Source organism: Tupaia chinensis, unplaced genomic scaffold (assembly GCF_000334495.1).
Source record: "Tupaia chinensis unplaced genomic scaffold, TupChi_1.0 Scaffold000146_1, whole genome shotgun sequence".
Lineage (NCBI taxonomy): Eukaryota > Metazoa > Chordata > Mammalia > Scandentia > Tupaiidae > Tupaia > Tupaia belangeri.
This window is the reverse complement of record NW_006159616.1, coordinates 7,970,239-7,984,591: the sequence shown is the minus strand read 5'-3', so window position 1 is coordinate 7,984,591 and position 14,353 is coordinate 7,970,239. Positions and strand designations below refer to the sequence as shown.

The window sequence follows — 14,353 nt, the reverse complement described above, 5'->3', positions numbered from 1 at the left end:
GGAAAGAGGGATATTAGCATTTAAGTTTTGCAATTCACTTACTCTAAATAACAATGGGCAGGAGCTGAATCACAATGCATGAATTACAGCCTGGACCAGATCTTTTGGGAACTTTCCCCAATGCTTTTAGCCAAAAAATTGTTCTGTTCTCAGTGTTCTTCTGCATCCAGCACCCGGCTGGGGGCTGACTCAGTCCTAGAGGAGAAGTAGCATGCATTGAATTCATTCAATTTAGCATCTTACATGAGGGGATGTCTTTGAAAAGTTCATGGAAAGGGAACCAGCAGTTAGCATAATGGCTATGTCGCTGGACTCCCACGTAGTCGACCATGGTTCGCGTCCCAGACCCAGTGGCTTAAAACTCACGCCGGGCGTGTGTGCGTGCGTGCCTAAGATACGATGGAGGAGAAGGGATTGCGGTGTGGCCATTCCCCCCTGGGGGATGATTTCTCACTTTTTGTCTCTCTGTCTGTCTGGCGAGCGCATGTACCCTATAGCAAAAACCCCTCCAAAAAAAAGTTTTATGGAAAGTACATATTTTTTAAAAAGATTTATTTAACTTTATTCTATTTTTTAGAATTACTTTACTGAATTTTCTTTCTTTTTTCCCTCTTTCTTTCTTTCTTTTTTTTTTTTTTTTATTTGAACAGAGAGGGACAGAGTGAGAGAGAGAGAGATGGAAAGTGAGAAAGCAAGCTCCAGGTCCAGGACTTGAACTGCAGTCAGCCATGTGGGGAGTTCAACCCCCTTAACCACCACGCCACCTGCTGGCCCTGTCATTCATTTCTTTCTTTCTTTTATTTTTTAAAAAGAATTATTTATTTATTTCCATTTGTTATTATTTCATTTGATCAGACAGAGGCAGAGAGAGAGAGAGAGAGAAAGGGAAAGCATGAAAGCAAGCCACCAGGTCCAGGACCTGAACCATGGTCAACCATGTGGGAATCCAGCGCCTTTAACCACCATGCCATCTGCCAGCCCCTCATTCATTTATTTCTAATTTAACCTAGAGAGACACACACAAGAGTGTGAGAAAGCAAACCACCAGGTTCAGGACTTTAACTGTGGTTAGCCTTGTGGGAGTGTCTAGCACCTTACCTTAACCTCCAAAGCCACACACTGGTCCCAAGAAAGTATATATTACAAAAAAAAAAAAAAACACACAAAAAAAAACTATTCATGGGTTTCAATTTTTTCTTACACCAAAATAAACTTGTACTTTTTTTTTTTTTTTAATTTTTACCAGAGGGTGTGTGCAGTCACCCAAGAGAGAGATGTGGGAGGGAGTGAGAAAGCACTCCCCATATGGTCACCTCACAGTCTCTTGTCCTCCATTCTCCTCTCAGGATTTTGGGGCACACATGCCTGGTATGTTTCTCAGGTCACTGGGTCTGGGACTTGAACTGCACAGTCTGCCATGTAAGACCCAGCTGCATTAGCCACCACGCCACCAGCTGGCCCTCCATAAACTTGTTAAAGTCCTCTTGCATTTTTATTTTTTTGAGAGGTTTTTGCTATAGGGTGCGTGCACTCGCCAGAAAGACAGAGTCAGAGAAACGGAAAGCGAGAAATCACCCCCCCCAGGGGGATGGTCACACCGCAATCCCTTGTCCTCCATTCTCCTCTTGGGATCTTGGGCACGCACGCACACACACCCGGCATGAGTTTAAGTCACCAGGTCCGGGACTCGAACCACGGTCAACTACATGGGAGTCCAGCGACATAGCCATTACGCTAACTGCTGGTCCCATCCTCTTGTATTTTTACACTGAGCCAGATTTCTTCAGGTAAGGTGAGCCCTAGAACTGGAAGTCTTCAAGAGAGGTCTCCTATCTTTCTCAGAAGCTGTCAGAGACTTTGTAAAGGAGATTCAGATGTTAGGTGAAAGTTTTGGAGTAGATAAACGCTAAGATCCCTACCAACTCTAATGTTCTAGCTAGAAGTGGCTGACTGCTCAGTTCGAGTCCTGGGCCCTGCCCAAAATCCCATGAAAAGAATGGAGAAGGGATTGCAGCATGGCCATCCCTCCTGGGGGATGCTTTCTCACTTTCTCTCTCTCTGTGTCTCTCTCTGGAGAGTGCACATGCCCTATAGCAAAACTTAAAAAAAAAAAAAAAAGCCAAAAATAGAGAAAAAATTAGACATTGAGGTAACTCATAAATCTTGGAAAAAATAGTAGTCTTTCCCCCCCTATTTTAATAACTTTAGGTATATAATTTAATAGCACTAATTACATTTACAAGATTGTACAATGATCACCACTACTTTTTTCTTTTTCTTTTATTATTTTAGTTGTCAGAGGGTGCATGTGCTTGCCAGAGACAGAGAGAGAGGTAGAGTGTACTTCCCAGTGGGACAAGGTTATTCTGCAATCTCTTAACTTAAAAAAAAAAAAAAAAGGGAGAGGGGATTGTACTGTAGGTAGAAATAAGAGAAGGGAGAATAACACAGTAAGGGAAAGACACAGGGTAATAAGGGGGAAGGGTACTGGATGGTGAGAAAGGCTGTGAGGAAGTGATATTTGGGATGAGAGCTGACTGACATTAAGGAGCCCTCTGAGTTCAGATCTAGAGCAGAGCATTCCAGGCCGGGGACAGCAAAGATAGAGACCAGAGGCAGAGTCGGTGCTAGGTGTTTGAATAACCCAAGAACGGGGCTATTTTTCAACTGGACAGGGCGTGTAGGTTTGCCCAGGTTGGCACTCCCTTGGAGCTGTTGGACAGGCATGGCTTAGTCAGTCAGCCTACGTGACCTGGGACAACTGAATTTAGAAGGCTCAAAACAGCTGTTGCTAAAGAAAGGGTGGGCCCTTGGTCTGCAGCTGCCAATCAGAGTAAAGCCATGTAGAGGCGTCGTGACAACAATGTGGCCACGGATGGAACATGCACGGCCTCCTAGAGGAGGCTAACCTGATGAGACAGACGCCTCTCACATCGTGGGCACTGAGGGTACCACAGGCTCAAAGCACTTGACACACCTTCTTAGTTCTGGGAGGTATGCAGGACAGTTTCTATTTCTATTTATTTATTTCTATTATTTTTAAGTTTGCTATAAGGCACGTGAGCTCACCTGAGGGAGAGAGACAGAGAGTGAGAAAATAAGCTGCCAGATCCGGGACCCATAGGGGAGTCCAGTGCCTTAACTTCCAAGCCACCTGCTGGGCCCCTGCAGGACAGTTTCTACCCTAAGTCTGCAGATGAGAAGACTGAAGGGAATTGATTTACTCAAGTGATAGAGTAAGCAAGCCATTGGTGGACCTAAGACCCAGTTTTCTTGATGCCCAATCAAATGCTCTTTCCTTTGGAGTCAGCAGGTGGTGTGGTGATTAAGGTGCTGGACCTCTACATGGCTGACCATAGTTCAAATCCTGGACCTGGTGGCTTGCTTTCTTACTTTCTCTCTCTCTGTGACTCTCCCTGGTCAAATCAATTAATCAATCAATAATAAATAAAATCAATGATTAAAAATTTTTTAAAAATTCAAATGTTTGGGCTGGGGCCTGCCTACAGGTGGTATGGTAGTTAAAATGCTAGACTCCCACAAATTAAAATAAATATTTAATTACTTAACTGTATTTGTTTATTTTAATTTAACCAGACAGAGACAGACAGAGAGAGAAAGAGAGAGGGAAAATGAGAAAGCAAGGTGCGAGGTCCTGGACTCGAAGTGCGGTCGGCCACGTGGGAGTCCACACCCCTCACCGCCACGCTGCCTGCTGGCCCCGCTATTTGGTCTCTTACAGAAAAGGTTTGCTGCCCTCTGAACTAGACCAGGAGGCTCCTGTTCTAATGGGGAACTTGAGGCACAGAGAGAAAAACGACTAACCTGAGATCGCAAGGTAAGGCAGTGGCAGAAGAGAGAACTCTGGCTCCCTGGAAATACACTTTTCACCCCATTATCAAAAAAGCAGAAAAGCAAAGGTTTCTCACATTATTCCGACAGCGGCCGCTCTCCTTTGACATCCCTAATGTCTGTTTGTCCTCACTCCTGTCTGAGGTCGTAGTGTGGGCAGCGTGTCTGTAACCTCAAGAGGGCAGCACTGGTTAAGACTCCAAAGCACACGCCCTCTCCTTTACCCAAAATAGAATCAACGTATTGTCCTGTCCAAGAGGAAAGAGAAAAATAGAACAGGTCAGAAAGTGCCGGAATTGCTTTTGCTGAAGGCCTGTGCATTCATACTGACATAAATATTAGGAGCCTTTCCTTTTGTCCATTTTGACAAGTTGCCAAAGGTGAATTCAAACACACACACACACACACACACACACACACACACAAATACACAAATCCCTACGTTTAGCCAGACTGGAAGGCACCGAGGCCAAATCAGTGGCAAAAGAAAGCTAGATATTTCAGAGACGCACCCACACAGATAGTTTTTATTTTTTTGGGGGGGGAATATTCAGTTTTTTAATTATTTAACTTTTATTTATTTTAGTTTGACCAGAGAAGGACAGAGCGAATGAGAGAGAGAAAAAGTGAGAAAGCAAGCTGCCAGGTTCAGGACTTGAACCGTGGTCGGCCATGTGGGAGTCCAGCACCTTTAACCACTGTCACCTGCCAGCCCTAACTCACATAGATAGTTCGAATTGTTCCCTGCATATTGAGAGAATATGGAGAAAGAGGAAATTCGTTCTCATAGAGCCTGAGGGACAGTTTTAAGTAGGTGAGTGGAGCTGGGCTCATAACCCAGATGTGCCCTTGTTCTGAGTAGGCTAAAGAGTTTCCATCTTTCTATTCTGGGATATTTGATCATAAAATGGGGTAGTAGGGCCTGCAGCCTACTATCAGCGAGGTATTTATGAAGTGTAATTAATGTTTGCAGAGGGTTTTAATCTCCTCCAGATTAAAAAGCGCCCTGTGCCAGGTGCAAGATGGATTGGTGTTACCACGAGGGCAGATATCAATTTCGTGGGTGTCGCCATTGTTGTGCACTGAGACAAGGGGGAAAGAAGTAGGTTAAGAGGACGTGACACAGTCCTTCAGCGTGACCCAGAACTGGGCCGTAGGAAATTTACACCGACAGACTAACACGTCAGATGGTGAAGAGAAATTCTACTGAAAATGCATAAATCCCCAGAGGCAGAATGGTGAGCTTCATGATGAACAATCATGCCTAGAAAACTCTGGTGGGACTAATTAGAAAAACACATATGGTACTTCCAGCTTTACAAGGGAAGGAGACAGCGTTGCATTACTCAGCAAATATCTTTCCTTATCCTCTTGGCTTCTAAGATTTTTCTGACAGCTGAGCATTTTCTCTAAGTAATCCTGAAAGGCCTGGTGCTGGGTAACTGCGGAACTAGGCCTGTGGCCTAATGAAGCACGCCCATATTGCAACACTTGAAAACACACATGAGCATCTCAGTTAGTTGGTAATGCCTAATGCCCAAATTTAATCCTAAATCCTACTACTGAATCCTCTCGAATGACCTTGGATAATTGTGTAACATCTTTTTTTTTTAAAAGAATTATTTTATTTAACTTTATTTTAATTTGATCAGAGAGGGATAGAATGAGAAAGATAGAGAGAGAGAGAGGGAAAGTGAGAGAGCAAGCAGTGAGGTCTGGGACTTGAACCACAGTCAGCTGCTGGCCTCTAATTGTGTAACATCTTTTTATTTGGAGAGGTTTTTGCTATAGGGAGCATGTGTTCCCCAGAAAGACAGAGAGAGACAGAGAGACAGAAAGGGAGAAATCACCCTTAGGGGGATGGCCATGCCTCAATCCCTTCTCCTCCATTCTCCTCTCAGGATCTTGGGCACACACACATATGTTCCCGGCATGAGTTTAAGCCACCAGGTCTGGGACTCAAACCACAGTCGACTACATGGGAGTCCAGCAACATAGCCATTAGGCCAACTGCTGGTCCCTCCTTAGTTATTTTTATCAGCCAAAACTTTAGTCCAAATCATTTCTGAGGCATACACTTGGGGTATAACTAGTTAGGAAGTAAATGCACAACTCCTATATTGGATTTGCTTTGAAAATTATAATCTAGGGAACCAGCAGTTAAGCGTAATGGCTATGTTGCTGGACTCCCACGTAGTTGACCGCAGTTCGTGTCCCAGACCTGGTGGCTTAAAACTCATGCCGGGCGTGTATGCGTGCGTGCCCAAGATCCCAAGGAGAAAGGATTGTGGTGTGACTATTCCCCCTGGGGGGTGATTTCTCGCTTTCTGTCTCTATGCCTCTGTCGGTCTGGCGAGCGTACGCGCCCTATAGCAAATAATATATAAAGTTAAAAAAAAAAAAAGAAAAGAAAAGAAAAGAAAATTATAATCTATAAAAAAAAAGGAAAAAGAAAGGGGGTAAGATAATACTCATTTGCCCAGTATTGTAAATGTAACTTGGAACTTAATTTATAATATTCACTAAAGGTAATTGACTTAGATGGTTTTCTGCATCTATATACTTTAAAAAAACTTATTTATTTAACTTTATTTACTCATTCATTTATTTTCATTAGACCAGAGAAAGACAGACACACAGAGAGAAGGAAAGTGAGAGAGCAAGCCACCAGATCTGGAACTCAAACCATGGTCGGCCATGTTAGAGTGTACAGCGTCTTAACCACCATGCCACCTGCCAGCCCTGGTATTTATATACTTTAAACAGTTGTTTAACACAACGTGATTTATAGAACAAAACTATTTTGTGAGATCTTTTTTTTTTTTTTTTTTTTTTTTTTTTTGCTATAGGGCGCGTGCGCTTGCCAGACAGACAGACAGATAGAAAGCAAGAACTCACCCCCCAGGGGGGATGGCCATGCTGTAATCCCTTTTCCTCCCTTCTCCTCTCGGGATCTTGGGCACACATGCACACGCACCTGGCGTGAGTTTCAAGCCACTGGGTCCGGGACGCGAACCACGGTCGACTACGTGGGAGTCCAGCAACATAGCCATTATGTTAACTGCTGGTCCCTGAAATCTTGTACTTCATCCTTGAGTTTCAAACCACTCGACAGAATTTTAAGACTTATTTAATGTTATTTATTACTATTATTTTTAAATTTGAAGGCAATTGCCTCATCCCCCAATGACTCACGAGTATGACCCCGAGTAAATGATCGCAGTACAGCGTGTACTGGGACAGGGGAAAACAGGTGACAACCGTTCTACAGAAGCTGGAGAGCAACATTTCAGGAGTAATTAGAAAACGTAAATTTAACCATACAATACTGCTGTGGTTCATCCAAACTATTAACAAGTGCAAAATAAAGTTGTCTCAGCCAGCCAGTAGCATGATGCTCAAGGTGCTGGACTCCCATATGGCTCATCACGGTTCGAGTCCCAGACTTGAGAGCTTAAAAATCACACCAGGCACCTGTGCATGTGTGCTCAAAGTCTTGAGAGGGAAATGGAGGGAGGGAAAGGGATTGCACCCCCAAAGGGAGATTTCCTCTCTCTGTATCTCTCTGTCTCTCTCTTTTTTGGCAAGTGCATGTGCCCTATGATAAAAAAAATAGTAATAAAATAAAAAAGTTTCACCCACTTTTCAGCGTGTTTCAGAATAAAATATATACAATATGTATTTTATCACATGCTCCAATAAGGAATGATACAATCTTACTGCGTTGTCAGTACCTTAAAAATACAAATTTTGATTTATAGCTATACTAATCAGCATATAGACTTCCAAAAGTGGAGCTTTAATCCAGAATAATCCATTTGTTTTCAAACAAAACACAAAGCTAATCTAGGTAACTGTCGTTCATTGGCAATTAGTAGAAATAGAACAAACTACATTATGGGAAAAGAAAAACTGCTCAAAAAGAAAAGTCCCATGACTCTGGGCATTGTCCTCCTTGTGACAGAATCAGTTTGTCTATCTGATACACGTATGCTGCGACATCTAAAGGAAGTCCCACAAAAGCTGCAGAGTCATCAGCGATGGAGCTACAACTTAAGAAACCAGGGCAAAGTCTGTTTTGTTGTGCCTTTAAGCACTGTCGTGTCTGGCTGAATCACCTCAGACTACTGACGGTTACACGCATTCTCGGAAAATCTCTGGTTAGATTCTATGTCCCACTGACCAAATTCTTCTGAGTACTGACCAAATTCCAAGTTCACAATGTGCAGATCTTACAGGAAACACAGTTTAATTTTTGAGGTTTTTCTTTTAAGAATATACTTTTGGGCTGCCAGCAAGTGGCATGTTGGTTAAGGGCATTGAACTCCCACATGGCCAACCACGGTTTGAGTCCTGGACCTGGTGGCTTGCTTTCTCACTTTCTATCTCTCTCGGTCCCTCTATGGTCAAATTAAAATAAATAAGTAAATAAAGATAAATAAAATAATTCTTTAAAAACAAATAAAAGAAAAAATAAATAAAAGTTAAATAAAATAATTTTTAAAAATAGAACATATTTTCCAGGCTGGCAGGTGTCTTGGTGGTTAAGGGTGCTGGACTCCCTCCCACATGGCCAATTGCAGTTTGAGTCCTGGACCTGGCAGCTTGCTTTTTCACTTTCCCTCTCTCTCACTCTGTTCTTCTCTGGTCAAACTTAAATGAGTTAAGACCAGCAGTTGGCGTAATGGCTATGTCACTGGACTCCCATGTAGTTGACCATGGTTTAAGTCTCAGACCGGTGGCTTAAACTCACGCTGGACGCGTGTGCATGCGTGCCCAAGATCCTGAGAGGAGAGTGGAGGAGAAGAGATTGCAGCGTGGCCATCCCCCCTGGGGGTGATTTCTCTCTTTCTGTCTCTATGTCTCCCTCTGTCTTTCTGGTGAGCACACGTGCCCTATAGCAAAAACCTCTCAAAAAAAAAAAACAAAAAGAATATATTTTTATTAGGCATTTCGGTAACAAACTGTTACTCTAGTTATGGTTTATTCTTTCAGTGTAAAAAATTCCCACTGTAGTTTTTCTCGAGGGAAAATCATTTCTCCAGTTGTCAAGGGGTGCTAGAAGCTTCGTACGCATTAGTGGTAAGGTCTTTCAGATCCTGTAGAAAATGACGAAGTGTTTCACTGCAAACCGAATGGATCTGTCTGTTTACTATTGGAATTATCTTAGCTAAAGGCAGGCTGATACTGGAAAGACAAGTCCTCTTTGGTAGGTGGAAAATATTCAGCCATATTGTCTAGACGTCTACTGAAGCCCCGGTTTAAACAGGTATTCAAACCTGCACTAAAATCTGGACTTTCCAACATGTCTCTAGTTTCACTGAGAGGTTTAATAGTAGTACCATCTCTAGGAGAAAGCCCACAACGCTTGAGCTGCTAATGGCGTTCCTTCATCTGGCATCATATAATGGCATGCGAAGACTTGGATCCATCTTTATTAATCCAAAAATAAAATTCACACTGTGCAATAAGATTTCTGATTTCTTTTCGTTTTTGCCCCAAGTCCAAAAGGGACAACGAATGTTTAAGAGAAACACTTCCTAAAATCTTTTGCACAGCTCGTTTAACAACAGTGATCCATGCTGTCAGGCCATCTCCAAGGAGGTGCTGAATACTTGGTAAATGCTATTGTTGGGCATCGGGGGAGCAAGAATGATAGTGCCATTTTTGCCAACTGCTGCATTATTCAGGTAAATATATACTCCAATTATGTTTAACTGGACTCACAAAAGAACCACCAGCAGGGACCAGCAGTTAGCGTTAATGGCTGTGTCGCTGGACTCCCATGTAGCTGACCGCAGTTCAGGTCCCGGACCCGGTGGCTTAACCGCATGCCGGGCGCATGTGCGTGCATGCCCAAGATCCTGAGAGGAGAATGGAGGAGAAGGGATTGAGGTGTGGTCATCCCTCCTGGGGGGTGATTTCTTGCTTTCTGTCTCTCTGTCTCTGTCTTTCTGGCGAACACACACACCCTACAGCAAAAATCTCTCAAAAAAAAAAAAAAAAAAAAAGAACCACCAGCATACAAGTACTGTACACAGCCACAGTACTTCTTATGAAACTTACTGTCTTCAGATCCTCCCATATTTCTAGCTTGTTTGAAGGCATTTTATTTATTTTTTTTTTTTTGGAGAGGTTTTTGCTATAGGGCACATGCGCTAACCACAAAGACAGAGAGAGACAAAGAGACAGAAAGCGAGAAATCACCCCTCCAGGGGGATGGCCATGCCGCAATCCCTTCTCTTTCATCCTCCTCTCGGGATCTTGGGCACACACGCACACATGCCCAGTGTGAGTTTAAGCCACCGGGTCCTGGACTCGAACCACCATCAACTACATGGGAGTCCAGAGACATAACCATTATGCCAACTGCTGATCCCATGAAAACATTTTTTTTAAAAGAATTGTTTTAACTTTTTTTTTTTTTCTTTCCTCATTTATTTATTTAAAATTTTGACCAGAGAGGAACAGAGCGAGAGAGCAAGAGAGAGAAGGAGTGTGAGAAAGCAAGCTGCCAGGTTCGGAACTTGAACCATGGTCGACCATGTGGGAGTCCGGCACCCATATCTACCATGCCACCTGCCAGTCCCTGAAGGCCTGTTTTTCAGTAGCACTGTAAGCAGAGTTGCTGCATTAAGGCTTTTCTTAGTGTATGAAGCGTGTACAGCACTGTCATACTACAAGTTGTTTGGTCACTTTCAAAATGATATTGTCGGGGACCAGCAGTTAGCGTAATGGCTATGTCGCTGGACTCCCACGTAGTCGACCGCGGTTCGAGTCCCGGACCCGGTGGCTTAAACTCATGCCGGGCGCGTGTGCATGCGTGCCCAAGATCCCAAGAGGAGAATGGAGGAGAAGGGATTGCGGCGTGGCCATCCCCCCTGGGGGGTGATTTCCTGCTTTCTATCTCTCTGTCTCTGTCTGTCTGGCGAGTGCACGCGCCCTATAGCAAAAACCTCTCCAAAAAAAAAAAAAAAATGATATTGTCGTTGTGCTTGGGCAATATATTTTGCAGCTTCCCTTTCTTACACTTTTCTGATTTTTTTGCCCATATTTTCCCAGGATATATACTTCTCTGAGGACCGTGTCCAGGAAGATGCATTTTTTTCTGAGTGACAGTTCAGAAAATTCCACATGGATCTCAGTATCTTCAGGCCCTGGAATTTGGGCTGCTTAGAGGTAAGAGGTTGGTTCACCAGGACTCTTTAGATATTTTGCCTTAGGGGGTGTGCACTTGCTGGAGAGAGACTGAGGCTGGATCCCACATGGCCAACTGCATGGTTTGAGTCTGGACCCGGTAGTTTGGGAAACGCACCAGGCACATGTGCATGTATGCCCCTTCCCCAGAAAAGTCATAAAAGTCGAAACCCTTCCACTTTGGCTGTCGGGTTCTATAGATCTGCCCCTTTGACATCCTTATCACATACTTTCCTCTTTGTTCTTTCTGTTTCAACACCAATTTACTTGCCTTATTTTCTCTTCTTTTTTATTTGCCAGAGGGCTTGTGGGCTTGCTTGCGTGCTTGCTTGCTTGCAAGAGAGAGAGAGAGACAAGGAAAGCGAGACAGAGAAAGCACCCTCCAATGGGGCATGGGCAAGCCACAGTCTCTCCATTTCTCCATCCTGTCTTGATTTTGGGCACACAACACACGTGCCCAGCATGTTTTTCAAGCTGCCAGGGCCAGGATCTGAACTGCAGTTAGTCATATGGAATCCAGCTCCCTTAAACACTAGGCTACAGGGCTGGCTCTAGAAGTTTTATTGTTTTGCTAAAGAGCAAAAAAATCCACCACCTTCACAATTCTATATACTAATTAGTATAGTCATAAGTCTTTTTTTTTTTTTTTTTAAAGAATTACTTACTGGGGCCAGCAGGTGGCGCGGTGGTTACAAGCGTTGGACTCCTACATGGCTGACTGCAGTTTGAGTCCCAGGGCCTGGGGGCTTACTCTCTCGCTTTCCATCTCTCTCTCTCTGGTCAAATTAAAATGAATAAAGTAAAGTAAAATAATTCTTTTTTTAAAAAAGAGAAATACTGGGACCAGGAGTTGGTGTAATGGCTATGTCACTGAACGCTGAACTCCCATGTAATCTTCATAATTGTCAGGATAGAATTTTGCATCAGGGAGGACCAGCCTCTGGAAGGACAAATGTTGGGTGTCTCAGTAATATTTTTATTTTTATAGATGTGTTTCTATTTTTTCAAAGACACATATGTCCTGTTAACTGCAAGGTTTTGTTCCCTGAATCCTGATACTTCTGAAGTGCATGGAAACATTTTACAACCAACTCTCTGAACACCCTGCCTCAAAGGGGAAAAAACTATTACAGTATGTGGGAGTGCTGCTAACTGCTGCCAGAAATATTTTGAAGGACTTCCCATATTACTAAAGTCTCTAAAAGAGCTCATTTATCTTTACCAGGAAAAGGTTATTATTTCTGTCTTAAATTCCCTGCTATGTCAGAACTTGGCGTGAAAAGCTGTCCTTTCCTGGAACAATGGATAGAGATACTTAGTGTTACCTATTGTTCAGAAAAGCAGCACACTAACCTTACCCAAAACCAAAAAATAAACAAATTCAAAGGTCTCAATCAAAAGAGCTCAACAAATACCTTTTCTCTTCTGCACTGTCTGTCTTAGGACCTGGGTGCTAATTAAGTTTTGGTTAACATCTACCTTCTTTTAGGGAATGCCAATGCTGTAGAGATTCATTCATATACCTGTTTTACGTAAGAATGAAAATGTACAGAACAGTGAATGGACTATTCTGGACTTCACTAGCCCTGTCTGGCTTGACAAACTGAGATCCAGAACCACAAATACAAAGGCTTTTTTACTCCTGGGGCAGATCACAAGATTATGGTGATTCAAAATCTTTTTATTTGAACAGAATAGCCCTCTGTACATTTGAAGTTCACCTGTTAAACAGTGTTTTGGATTTTTCTGCTTAGGATGTTAGAAATTGTTTTGAGGCCAATGTCAGGATGAGAGAGAGTATCCCTGGGTTTCTGTTGAACTGTTTGCAAATGTATGTATGCTATTGGTCATAAAGAAGATGCCAACAGTGAAATACCCACTCTTTTTTTTTTTAAATAATTGTTTATTTAATTTCACTTACCTATTTATTTTAATTTGACCAGAGAGAAAAAGAGCGAGAGAGGGAAAGTGAGAAAGCAAACTGCCATGTCCAGGACTTGAACCGTGGTTATCCATGTGGGAGTCCAGCACCTTAACCACCACGCCAGCTCCCAGTCCTACAAATACCATCTACTCTTAAGAAAATATAATTTGAGACCATCAGTTGGTGTATGGCTATTGTCATTGGACTCCCTTGTAGTCCACAGCAGTTGGAGTCCTGGATCTGGTGGCTTAAACTCATGCTGGGTGTGTGCACTTGCGTGCCCAATATCCTGAGAGAATAGAGAAAGGATTGTAGCAGGGCCATCCCCCCTGGGGGGTGATTTCTCGCTTTCTGTCTCTGCCTCTCTGCCTTTCTGGTGAGTGCACGGATTCTACCGCAAAAACCTCTCAAAAAAAAAAAAAACAAAAAAAAACCCCCTACAATTTGGGGGCCAGCTGGTGGCTAAGGGCACTGGACTCCCACATGGCCAACAGCAGTTCTGAGTCCTGGATCTGGTGACTTGTTTTCTCACTTTCCCTCTCACTCTGGTCAAATTAAATAATAATAAATAAAGTTAAATAAAATAGTTATTTTTTTTAAAAAGTACAACTTGAAGCCATTTTTGTACTAAAAAACCTGGTGATTTTTGCACATGTGTTAGTGGTAAAGGTATGAAATAAGTATGTCCTTTGCAAATAAAAACAAACCCTCGGAATTAGAATTGTTTCAACAGATCCTTCCAGTCTGTACAAAGACATGTTGGGCAATCATTCTCTGAACTTCAACTGTCCCATTAAGGGTGTCCTAGGTTGCCTGCCTTTGCCTGCCTGCCTGCCTGCATTGTTAGAACAATAGACCCAAATTTTTCAGTAAAGTAGTTTTATATTTCATTTTGGTCGGGGAGGCTACAAGAAAACAGCATTAAAAACATAAGCGTTTCAAAAGTTCTCACTGCCAAAAGAATGTTCATTTTGAAAGATTTACAGAATTTTGAGACACAGTATGAAAACTTAAAAAGCTCTATGTGGTGGGTGCTTTTAGTCATAATGGAACTAAAACAAAAGATGGAACATAAAAGCCTGGTATTCTTTTCATAGGGAAGCCATCAAATCCTGAACGGTTCCCTCAACAAGTACTGTTTCTATCTTTTCACCTTATCATGATGAGCTTTAACTCTATTACTAAGGCAGAAAATCAACACCTTGTAATTAATACTTTTTCTTTTTAAGAGCCCACCTCGCCCCCCCAAAAAAAACCTGCTCTGAGACACCAACAGACTTGAGCTAGAAAAAAAGTGTCAGGAACTCCCGCTGTTGCGAAGAAAAACTAAAAAAAAAAAAAAAAAACCTTGCCGAGAAGCAAGGCGGGAAAAAAAATTTA

General features: G+C 42.7%; 1 pseudogene; it reads right to left on the bottom strand.

Moving 5' to 3' along the window:
• Positions 1–8,900: 8,900 nt before the first annotated feature.
• LOC102469668 (peroxisomal biogenesis factor 3-like) overlaps positions 8,901–14,353 on the bottom strand; it is an 8,485-nt pseudogene continuing 3,032 nt past the window's right edge.